A 12,125-nucleotide genomic window follows, 5' to 3' on the forward strand; every position below is an offset into this window, starting at 1 on the left:
ATGGTTTGTGAATTATTAATTAGCGGATGAACCATACCTGTGTGGAAGCACCTGCTTTCAAAATTTGTTGTATCCCCCATTTCACCCATCCCCAACTGTTTCCATTATTTTGGCAGTTACCTGTGTGTTCAGTTAGTGGTATGGTATACAAACTGCTCTACATTCAGTTGCCACAAAGTAACGCCAGGGGGAGCAGACCGTCTACTGATCTCATGCTCCAGTCACAACAATTAACATGGTCATGTGACAGATTCCTTTGGCGAGATGTTCATCGCTCACAGTTATGGCGGTGTCAGGGAGTCGCAAGGATGGAGTACAATCCACATCTTGATATCTGATTTTTCTCGTTGACTCAGGAACGTGTTACCACTTTTCCTTGATTGTTACATACTACTCCGTATTATTCCTGCAACGATGGCGGGCCGAGGCGTGGATATGTCAGCACTACCAAAAGAGGTCAGGGACCAATTGGCGGAGTTGGATTTGGAGCTGTCTGAAGGTAAGGGCTTGGGACAGGGAAAAGAGAAAGAGTTGTTGTGTCTGGTAAATGCTCTTATGAGTGTGTCCCAGATAAAAACATCAACAAACACCCGTCCCGTGTCAGTGGCGAAAGCTGCACACACGACTCGCTCGCGCTGCTCTGTTGCCCGGGAGGATGAAAACACTGACTTCCTTTTTTAGAAATGTAATTTAATTAGCTGGTTAGTGCCCCAAGAAAATAGGTGTTGGTCTTTATTATTTTCGCATGCAATGTCATAGTGTTGAGTAATGACAATATATAGAGATATCACTTATTGGATGAGGCTTTTCATATGGCTACAGTATTAATCGTATGCTACAGTATATCCCGGGACTGGATGTAATACTTACCACCAGAAGTATACCTCTCAACGTTAAAACAATCTTCCAATTTGCTTTGCAGTCAGTGCATTTTTCTCGCTAGTCTATAAACTGCCTTCATGTTAATTGCAATATCAAGGAGACCATACAGGTTTTCTTCCTGTCATAGAAATTAGGTCAAAGCTCTCTCCCTCTTCACATGTCTGTTTCTGAAATCATAGTGCTGCTGCAGTGATGCTACACGTTCCATAGAACTACAACAAGGTAGACTGCTAAACTCTCTTGTTTATGTGGGAATGCAGCTTTCACCTTGTTTTGACAAATGGCAATGCTATAATAAATAATATGGTATAATGCAAGTCTCCTACTTAGTTAGTGAATCACAGTATTGCTGGTTCTGTGCTGTGCGGTTCCAACGCGCCTGGGGTTAGATTAGTAATGTTATGTTTCGGCTTTGGAGAGGATGTAGAGTACCAGTCAAAAGTTTAGACACAACTACTAATTCCAGATTTTTTCTTTGTGTACTATTTTCTATATTGTAGAATAATAGTGAAGACATCAAAACTATGAAATAACACACATGGAATCATGTAGTAACTAAAAAAGTGTTAAACAATAATACAAATATCCAGATAAAAATAAATATCCTATGAATCACATTGTCTATGCATGTCCTGTTTGCAATGAACTTGAATCAATGTATCAATTATCAACTGGTTTGCCCAGAAACTCATGTTGGCAAACTTGAAACATTGTATAAAATATTCCTGTCCCTTACAGTTTCCCGTGCCAGGGAGCACGGGACGGACACAGCTGTAGGCTATTTGTGCAAGGGATAAGAAGTGATCAGTTATTTGTATGACATTTCCACTGGATCTGAGGATTACATTTTTCCCTTTAATACCAAGTGGTTATCGAAAGGAAGAGAGCTCAAAATATTGTTAAACTACTTTGAGGAACTATTGTCTGTCAATTGATTCTAAAAACAAACTTTGTTTACTTAATTTTAAAAGCTCCACAGCTCATTAGTGGTGGTGAATTAAGACAATCAGAAATACTATCAGACATCCCCAAATGGGCACATTTATAGGCCTACATTTATGCACAGGCCAGGTAGACTAGTCCTACAGTGGGGCAAAAAAGTATTTAGTCAGCCACCAATTGTGCATGTTCTCCCACTTAAAAAGACTAGAGAGGCCTGTAATTTTCATCATAAGTACACTTCAACTATGACAGACAAAATTAGAAAAAAAATCCAGAAAATCACATTGTAGGATTTTTAAAGAATTTATTTGCAAATTATGGTGGAAAATAAGTATTTGGTCACCTACAAACAAGCAAGATTTCTGGCTCTCACAGACCTGTAACTTCTTCTTTAAGAGGCTCCTCTGTCCTCCACTCGTTACCTGTATTAATGGCACCTGTTTGAACTTGTTATCAGTATAAAAGACACCTGTCCACAACCTCAAACAGTCACACTCCAAACTCCACGTTGGCCAAGACCAAAGAGCTGTCAAAGGACACCAGAAACAAAATTGTAGACCTGCACCAGGCTGGGAAGACTGAATCTGCAATAGGTAAGCAGCTTGGTTTGAAGAAATCAACTGTTGGAGCAATTATTAGGAAATGGAAGACATACAAGACCACTGATATTCTCCCTCAATTTGGGGCTCCACGCAAGATCTCACCCCGTGGGGTCAAAATGATCACAAGAACAGTGAGCAAAAATCCCAGAACCACACGGGGGGACCTAGTGAATGACCTGCAGAGAGCTGGGACTAAAGTAACAAAGCCTACCATCAGTAACACACTACGCCGCCAGGGACTGAAATCCTGCAGTGCCAGACATGTCCCCCTGCTTAAGCCAGTACATGTCCAGGCCCGTCTGAAGTTTGCTAGAGAGCATTTGGATGATCCAGAAGAAGATTGGGAGAATGTCATATGGTCAGATGAAACCAAAATATAACTTTTTGGTAAAAACTCAACTTGTTGTGTTTGGAGGACAAAGAATGCTGAGTTGCATCCAAAGAACATCATACCTACTGGGGGTGGAAACATCATGCTTTAGGGCTGTTTTTCTGCAAAGGGACCAGGACGACTGATCCGTGTAAAGGAAATGTATCGTGAGATTTTGAGTGAAAACCTCCTTCCATCAGCAAGGGCATTGAAGATGAAACGTGGCTGGGTCTTTCAGCATGACAATGATCCCAAACACACCGCCCAGGAAACGAAGGAGTGGCTTCGTAAGAAGCATTTCAAGGTCCTGGAGTGGCCTAGCCAGTCTCCAGATCTCAACCCCATAGAAAATCTTTGGAGACAGCACCACCGTGCTGGTCTATAATAATAGCTTTCCCTTCACACAGCATGCATTACATATTTTTCTCCCTCATCAATATATACACAATACCCCATAATGACAAAGCGAAAACAGGTTTTTAGGAATATTAGCAAATGTATAAAAAAACAAGATGCGAAATACCTTATTTACATAAGTATTCAGAACCTTTGCTATGAGACTCAATTGTTCTCAGGTGAATCCTGTTTCCATTGTACATACTTCCAATGGTTCTACAACTTGATTGGAGTCCACTTGTAGTAAAATCAATTGATTGGACATGATTTGGAAAGGCACACACCTGTCTAAATAAGGTCCCACAGTTGAGGGGTGAAGGTTCTCCTTCCAACAGGACAATGACCCTAAACACACACTCCCTCTTCAACACGATCGAACACCTAAAAATAGCTGAGCAGCAACGCTCTTCATCCAACCTGACAGAGCTTGAGAGGATCTGCAGAGAAGAATGGTAGAAACTCTCCAAATACAGGTGTGCCAAGATTGTTGCGTCATACCCAAGAAGACTGTAATCGCAGCCAAAGGTGCTTCAATGAAGTACTGAGTAAAGGGTCTGAATACTTATGGAAATGTTATTTTCCATTTTTTAACATTTTTAATACATTTGCAAAAATGTCTAAAAACCTATTTTTGCTATGTCATTATGGGGTATTGTGTGTAGATTGATGAGGGAAAAAACGATTGAATCAATTTTAGAATAAGGCTGTAACGTAACAAAGTGTGGCAAAGACTAGGGGTCTGAATACTTTCCGAATGCACTGTATACTGACTGTATCCAAGGCTCAGTAAATTTTGTTTGGGAGTCATTGTTTGGGGACCCTGAAGAAGGCACAGTGATGCCGAAACATTGGTGTTTTTTTTACCCAATAAATTACTGGGAGGTTATATACACTACCGTTCAAAAGTTTGGGGTCACTTTTTGTTTTTTAAGAAAAGCACATTTTGTATCCATTAAAACAACATCAAATTGATCAGAAATACAGTATAGACATTGTTAATGTTGTAAATGACTATTGTAGCTGTAAATGGCTGATTTTGAATGGAATTTCTACATAGGAGTACAGAGGTCCATTATCAACAGCCTGTGTTCAAATGGCTCGTTGTGTTAGCTAATCCAAGTTTATAACTTTAAAAAATGAATTCATCATTAGAAAACCCTTTTGCAATTATGTTAGCACAGCTGAAAACTGTTGGTCTGATTAGAGAAGCAATACAACTGGCCTTCTTTAGACTAGTTGAGTATCTGGAGCATCAGCATTTGTGAGTTTGATTACAGGCTCAAAATGGCCAGAAACAAACACCTTTTTTCTGAAACTTGTCAGTCTATTCTTGTTCTGAGAAATGAAGGCTATTCCATGCGAGAAATTGCCAAGAAACTGAAGACCTCGTACAACGCTGTGTACTACTCCCTTCACAGAACAGCGGAATCTGGCTCTAACAAGAATAGAAAGAGGAGTGGGAGGCCCAGGTGCACAACTGAGCAAGAGGACAAGTACATCTAGTTTGAGAAACAGACGCCTCACAAGTCCTCAACTGGCAGCTTTATTAAATAGTACCCACAAAACACCAGTCTCAACGTCAACAGTGACGAGGCGACTCCAGGATACTCTCCGTGGTAACAAACCACAAGCAAATAAAAACAACTGTTTTATCTCGATCAAATCAATTAGATTCGATTGTTTGAATGTCACAGGGCACTTCTGAAAAGGCCAGAGCGATGGAGGAGCCCTAGTTCACTGTAACATACGGTGGGTGACCTCACTTTTACATGACAGTGTGGCCTTGTTAATAATAGACATAAATTAACAGTTTGGCTAATGAGGTTAAGGAGGGGTGATGCTCTGTTTAGGAGAGAGAGTAGCTATCTATTAATAATGGCATGGCACATTTTATGATGTACTACATACAGACTGTCACTATTTTTCTGCTGTGTGTGCAAATCAATTGGAAATGTTTGAGAGTGTGTCGTTGTGTGGCATACACTGGTTGATTGAGTGAGTCGCACAATATGGGATTTTTGTTTACAGGTTTTTACCTTTATTAAAATGTATCCCAGATACATGTTTATTAGCATATGTAGTACTTTGAATGATGAGTGTTGAAATAACCTGGAGCTGTTGTGTTCTGCCTCCAGTATGAGGGGTTTACTCCTTCCCTTCAGCCTTGTAGCCCTCAGCTAGTCCACTGACACTCGCACTGGCTCCATTTTGAGCTCCAGCAGCACAACATCCATTAATTGATTCACCACAAAGAGAATGCTGCCTCATTACTCCAACCACACTGAGCCATGATCAGATGCCCGGACCAGAGTGGCCATGTTTGTAGTTCCATCAGGCTGCTGGTGGTTGAAGTATAACTGGAGCTTTAGTGGTTAACTAGAGTCAGTTAAGACTTCAGCAGCACAGTGACTCAATAGAACGTCAACACCCCCAGTGTGGCCATCACTCATCTCTGTCACAGCAGTGAAGGGAGGACGACACTGTACTGAACATCCAACAGTCTGCCCCACTCATGTCAAAGCTGGTACTGTAAGCACATAGCCTATTCTCTATTATCTATGTTTTGGGGAGTACTTTATCAGTATTATGCACAAAAACACATCTTAATCAATTTTATTGGATTGTCAGTAATACTACATTGTATGGAGTAGTAGCAGTCTTCTTAATGTTTCTCGAGCATATCCTTTACATTTCTAATAATCAGCCCATTGTTGTCACTCTGTGCCAAAGACAGGACTGCCATGGCAACAAATACTGGAAATATGCACCATCAGCATATTTTAGCATCAGTAGGTGTGGTGCATTGTGTGTGTCAGTAGTGGTGGTGCATTGTGTGTGTCAGTAGTGGTGGTGCATTGTGTGAGTCAGTAGTGGTGATTCATTGTGTGTGTCAGTAGTGGTGATGCATTGTGTGTGTCAGTAGTGGTGATGCATTGTGTGTGTCAGTAGTGGTGATGCATTGTGTGTGTCAGTAGTGGTGGTGCATTGTGTGTGTCAGTAGTGGTGGTGCATTGTGTGTGTCAGTAGTGGTGATGCATTGTGTGTGTCAGTAGGTGTGGTGCATTGTGTGTGTCAGTAGTGGTGGTGCATTGTGTGTGTCAGTAGTGGTGGTGCATTGTGTGTGTCAGTAGTGGTGGTGCATTGTGTGTGTCAGTAGTGGTGGTGCATTGTGTGTGTCAGTAGTGGTGGTGCATTGTGTGTGTCAGTAGGTGTGGTGCATTGTGTGTGTCAGTAGGTGTGGTGCATTGTGTGTGTCAGTAGGTGTGGTGCATTGTGTGTGTCAGTAGGTGTGGTGCATTGTGTGTGTCAGTAGGTGTGGTGCATTGTGTGTGTCAGTAGGTGTGGTGCATTGTGTGTGTCAGTAGGTGTGGTGCATTGTGTGTGTCAGTAGGTGTGGTGCATTGTGTGTGTCAGTAGGTGTGGTGCATTGTGTGTGTCAGTAGGTGTGGTGCATTGTGTGTGTCAGTAGGTGTGGTGCATTGTGTGTGTCAGTAGGTGTGGTGCATTGTGTGTGTCAGTAGTGGTGGTGCATTGTGTGTGTCAGTAGTGGTGGTGCATTGTGTGTGTCAGTAGGTGTGGTGCATTGTGTGTGTCAGTAGTGGTGGTGCATTGTGTGTGTGTGTTAAGTTCTCCTACACCTAGCTCTAACACCAGTGACTGTGGACACAATGGGAGCCATTGAGAGGATCAAAGCCATGGTGGCTGGGAGCTCGGCTGGAATTTAGACCACAATCCTTTGTGTGTTTTTAAGCTTCTCAAATTAACTGTGTGTGTACGCACGCACGCACGCACGCACGCACGCACGCACGCACGCACGCACACAGAGACCGAGACAGAGACAGACAATGTGTGCCCCGTTGCCTGGTTTTGGTGTCCCCTTGCCTGGTCTCCAAGGCCTGTGTGTATAACAGTATTATAGTATGGTGTAAGTGGTATAATGCTTTGATAAGAGCAGATTGGATATGACTCCCCTTTGGCTTTGCTCTGGGCCCTGTCTCTGTCCCAGTGTGGACTCTAGTGTCTAGTGTGTGTTTGTCCAGTCATCTGTATATGTTTTTGTCTGTGTTCTGTCTGTGTTGCTGTGGGAGGAGAGGCAGATTTTTCAGCACAGCAGCCTGTTCCATGCTGAGTGGAGAGCGGGAGAGAGAGAGCTTAAGGAAATATATGACTATGCACAGATTCAGTGAGCATAGCCTTGCTATTGAGAAAGGCCGACGTAGGCAGACCTGGCGCTCAAGAGAAGACAGGCTATGTGCACACTGCCCTCAAAATGAGGTGGAAACTGAGCTGCGCTTCCTAACCTGCCCAATGTATGACCATATTAGAGACACATATTTTCCTCAGATTACACAGATCCACAAATAATTTGAAAACAAACCCGATTTTGATAGTCTCCTATATCTACTGGGTGAAATACCACAGTATGGGCTTTATTGGCATGGGAAACATATGTTAACATTGCCAAAGCAAGTGAGGTAGATATATACAAAAGTGAAATAAATAAATATTAACAGTAAACATTACACTCACAGAAGTTTCAAAAGAATAAAGACATTACTCTGTGCTTGAGTCTCCCAATCTAGGTCACAGAGCATCAAGAGGCAACATGCCTGGCTCATTTAGCCCTCTGAGTCACAGTGAGACAGCACTGCTACTGGGGATCTCTCTCTCCTTTTCTCTCTCCCATTTTCTCTCTATTTTTTCTCTTTCTTTTTCTATCTATCCATCTCTCTCTCCTTCACTATCCATCTTTCTCTCTCTTTCTCTCTCTTTCTCTCTCTTTCTCTCTCTCTCTCTCTCTCTCTCTCCATTGAAAAGCTCATTATCTGTGACAGAAGCTGTTCACTGATCTCCAGCCATATATAAAGGCCAAAAAAAGCCAAATGTAGAAGGAAGGACAGCTCTACACTCAGTGTGTGGTACCTATTGTGGAAGAACTGTTTGAAATGTCCAGAGGAGTTCTCTGTTTTGGAAATGAAACATTTGTGTTAATTAATAGCATTCATCTCACGCTCCCAGAAACATTATAAAACACACACACACACTATTTATCTCTTTGTTCTGGTGTGTGAATACAGTTTTTTGCAGGCTTTTGCTCTGTGGCTGTAAGGAGAGTGAATAATTCAGATGTGTCTATGGAAGCCCACAGGGGTGAGACAGGCTCTCTAGTTGAATTGCATACACAGGCTCGCATGCAGACACACACACATGGGCGCCTGTATATATATATTTCTCTGTATATATCAATGATGTTGCTCTTGCTGCGGGCGATTCCCTGATCTACCTCTACGCAGACGACACCATTCTGTATACTTCTGGCCCTTCCTTGGACACTGTGCTATCTAACCTCCAAACGAGCTTCAATGCCATACAACACTCCTTCCGTGGCCTCCAACTGCTCTTAAACGCTAGTAAAACCAAATGCATGCTTTTCAGCCGACTAGCATCACCACCCTGGATGCTTCCGACCTAGAATATGTGGACATCTGTAAGTACCTAGGTGTCTGGCTAGACTGTAAACTCTCCTTCCAGACTCATCAAACATCTCCAATCCAAAATCAAATCTAGAGTCGGCTTTCTATTTCGCAACAAAGCCTCCTTCACTCACGCCGCCAAACTTACCCTAGTAAAACTGACTATCCTACCGATCCTCGACTTCGTCGATGTCATCTACAAAATAGCTTCCAATACTCTACTCGGCAAACTAGATGCAGTTTATCACAGTGCCATCCGTTTTGTTACTTAAGCACCTTATACCACCCACCACTGCGACCTGCATGCTCTAGTCGGCTGGCCCTCGCTACATATTCGTCGCCAGACCCACTGGCTCCAGGTCATCTACAAGTCCATGCTAGGTAAAGCTCTGCCTTATCTCAGTTCACTGGTCACGATGGCAACACCCACCCGTAGCACGCGCTCCAGGAGGTGTATCTCACTGATCATCCCTAAAGCCAACACCTCATTTGGCCGCCTTTCCTTCCAGTTCTCTGCTGCCTGTAACTGGAACGATTTGCAAAAATTGCTGAAGTTGGAGACTTTTATTTCCCTCACTAACTTTAAACATCTGCTATCTGAGCAGCTAACTGATCGCTGCAGCTGTACATAGTCCATCTGTAAATAGCCCACCCAATTTACCTACCTCATCCCTGTTTTTAACTGTTTTTATTTATTTACTTTTCTGCTCTTTTGCACACCAGTAGCTCTACTTGCACATGATCATCTGATCATGTATCACTCCAGTGTTAATCTGCTAAATTGTAATTATTCGCCTACCTCCTCATGCCTTTTGCACACAATGTATATAGACTCTTTTTTTTCTACTGTGTTATTGACTTGTTTATTGTTTACTCCATGTGTAACTCTGTGTTGTTGTCTGTTCACACTGCTATGCTTTATCTTGGCCAAGTCGCAGTTGTAAATGAGAACTTGTTCTCAACTAGCCTACCTGGTTAAATAAAGGTAAAATAAAATTAAAGCACCTTCCTAATATTGAGTTGCACCCCTTGCCTTTTGCCTTCAGAACAGCCTCAATTTGTCGGGGCATGAACTCTACAAGGTGTCAAAAGCGTTCCACAGGGATGCTGGTCTATATTGAATCCAATGCTTACCACAGTTGTGTTAAGTTGGCTGGATATCCTTTGGGTGGTGGACCATTCTTAATACACACAGGAAACCGGTGAGTGTGAAACCCAGCAGCGTTTTAGTTCTTGACACAAACCGGCGATCTTGGCACCTACTACCACACCCTGTTCAAAGGCACTTACATTTTTAGTCTTGCCTGTTCGCCCTGTGACGGCCCTGAATTTTTCTGAACCGTCTCAGTGCAGCTCCTTCCAATAGGGCGCTTTCCCTTTAATTCCCAATTAAATAGCCAGCATCAGCTGCGCGAAAGTGGGGTTGTGATGGAGACGTGCATGAGGATGTGTTCAACCCTCAGTTCCGAAGCTTCTCTATTCCGTTTGTTTTGTTGCCATTAAACGTGTGTTTTATAGCCTAAGAGAGTTTACCCAGGATCGGATCCACTCTTTGCGTCCCTTGCCAGTGCCTTATCCATTAGGCACCAACTGGTGTTACCCCTGTCCATAGGCCCATGGACAGGAAGAGCCATCTTGGATACCGGGTCATCCTACACACTGCTCAATGAGAAACTGTGGAAGGAGGTTAACGGTCCACAATACAACTTGAAGCCGTGGACAGAAGGTCCACTCTATCTGGCTGATGGTGAGGCTAGACGACCACTTGGATGGAGTGAGGTAGACTTCCGCCTGTGTAACCGCTCCTATATGATTCCTTCTGTTATCCTACAAACCAGGAACCTTGCTTTTCCTGTCGTGTTGGGAATTGATTTCATGTACTTCAGTGGTGTCCAGATTGATATCGCACACAATTGCTACTGGTTTCCATACAATCCGAGCGAGAAGCATTTCTTCCAATCAGAAGCTATGAAGTTACATGATTGGGGTTCAAATGTGGCAGTCTTCTCTGCCATTGCTCCGGTACCACTAACCCTCGATAATCCTTCTGACGATCTCCTTTTACAGGCTGTGAGAAGAGCTCAGCTGGAACAGCCAGAGGAGTTAAGGCTGTTGGAACAGCTGCAGAATAATGCTGATGTATGTACTTCAAAGCTGGGACGCACCAGGCTCCTGAAGCACAAAATATTCCTTACACAGGAAATGCCGATCAAGCAAAAGCCATATCGTTTGTCCCCAGCGAAGCTAATCATCCAAAAGGGACTCATTAATGATATGTTAACACAAGATATAATAGAACGTTCCTCCTCTCCCTGGGCTGCTCCTGTTGTCCTCATCCCAAAAAAGACTGGTGCTCTTAGATTTTGTGTGGACTATAGGAAGACCAACAATGTTTCCCAGACTGATGCCTATCCTCTTCCCACCATCCATGAGATCCTGGAGTCATTGTCTGGCGCTGTTGTGTTCACTACCCTTGACCTCAATAGTGGTTATTGGCAGGTTGAGATGGACCAGGAAAGCAAGGACAAGACTGCTTTTGTCTGTGCTGAGGGCTTGTTTTCCTTTAAGGTGATGCCCTTTGGATTAAAGAATGCCCCTGCCACTTTCCAAAGACTCATGGAGATTGTGTTAGGTGAGCTCAAAGGGAAGATCTGTTTCGTCTACCTGGACGATATAATTATCTACTCTCAGAACAGAGAAAGACACTTTCAAGATCTTCAAGCAGTGTTGGACAAGCTAAGAGAAGCTGGTCTGACCTTAAATATGAAGAAGAGCAACTTCTGCCAAACCTCCCTGAAGTTCCTTGGCCATATTGTGTCTTTCGACGGCATTCATGTGGATCCTGAAAAGACAAAGGCTGTACAAGACTTCCCTGTGCCAACCACACTCAAGGCCCTTCAACGGTTCCTTGGTATGGCTGGATGTTACCATCGGTTTGTGTCGAACTTCTCCCAGGTGGCAGAACCCCTCAACGCGTTGAAGCGAAAAGGAGCGAAATTCCAATGGACGGCAGAGTGCCAGACTTCCTTTGAAACCCTGAAACGACATCTCGTCACACCTCCCATTTTAGGTCATCCCAACTTTGATTACCCTTTTGTTGTTTACTCTGATGCAAGTGATGTTGGACTTGGTGCTGTCCTAGTCCAACAGACTGGACTTGGCACTGAAGAAGTGCTAGCGTTCGCCAGTCGGACATTGAATGGAGCAGAACGGAACTACTCTACAACAGAGCAAGAGTGCCTTGCAGTGGTCTGGGCTTTGGAAAAGTGGAGGTACTACTTGGAGGGAAGACACTTCACTGTGGTCACTGACCATTCCTCCCTTGTGTGGGTGTTCAAGACCAACAAACCAAGCACCAGACTCATAAGATGGGCTCTACGGTTGCAAGAGTTCATATTTGCAGTAGAATACAGGAAAGGAAAATACAACACTGTTCCAGATGCCTTGTCCAGAGCTCCT

General features: G+C 43.4%; 1 pseudogene; it reads left to right on the forward strand.

Moving 5' to 3' along the window:
* Positions 1-253: 253 nt before the first annotated feature.
* LOC118372676 (disco-interacting protein 2 homolog B-A-like) overlaps positions 254-12,125 on the forward strand; it is an 88,896-nt pseudogene continuing 77,024 nt past the window's right edge.

The sequence above is a fragment of the Oncorhynchus keta genome, chromosome 21 (assembly GCF_023373465.1).
Source record: "Oncorhynchus keta strain PuntledgeMale-10-30-2019 chromosome 21, Oket_V2, whole genome shotgun sequence".
Lineage (NCBI taxonomy): Eukaryota > Metazoa > Chordata > Actinopteri > Salmoniformes > Salmonidae > Oncorhynchus > Oncorhynchus keta.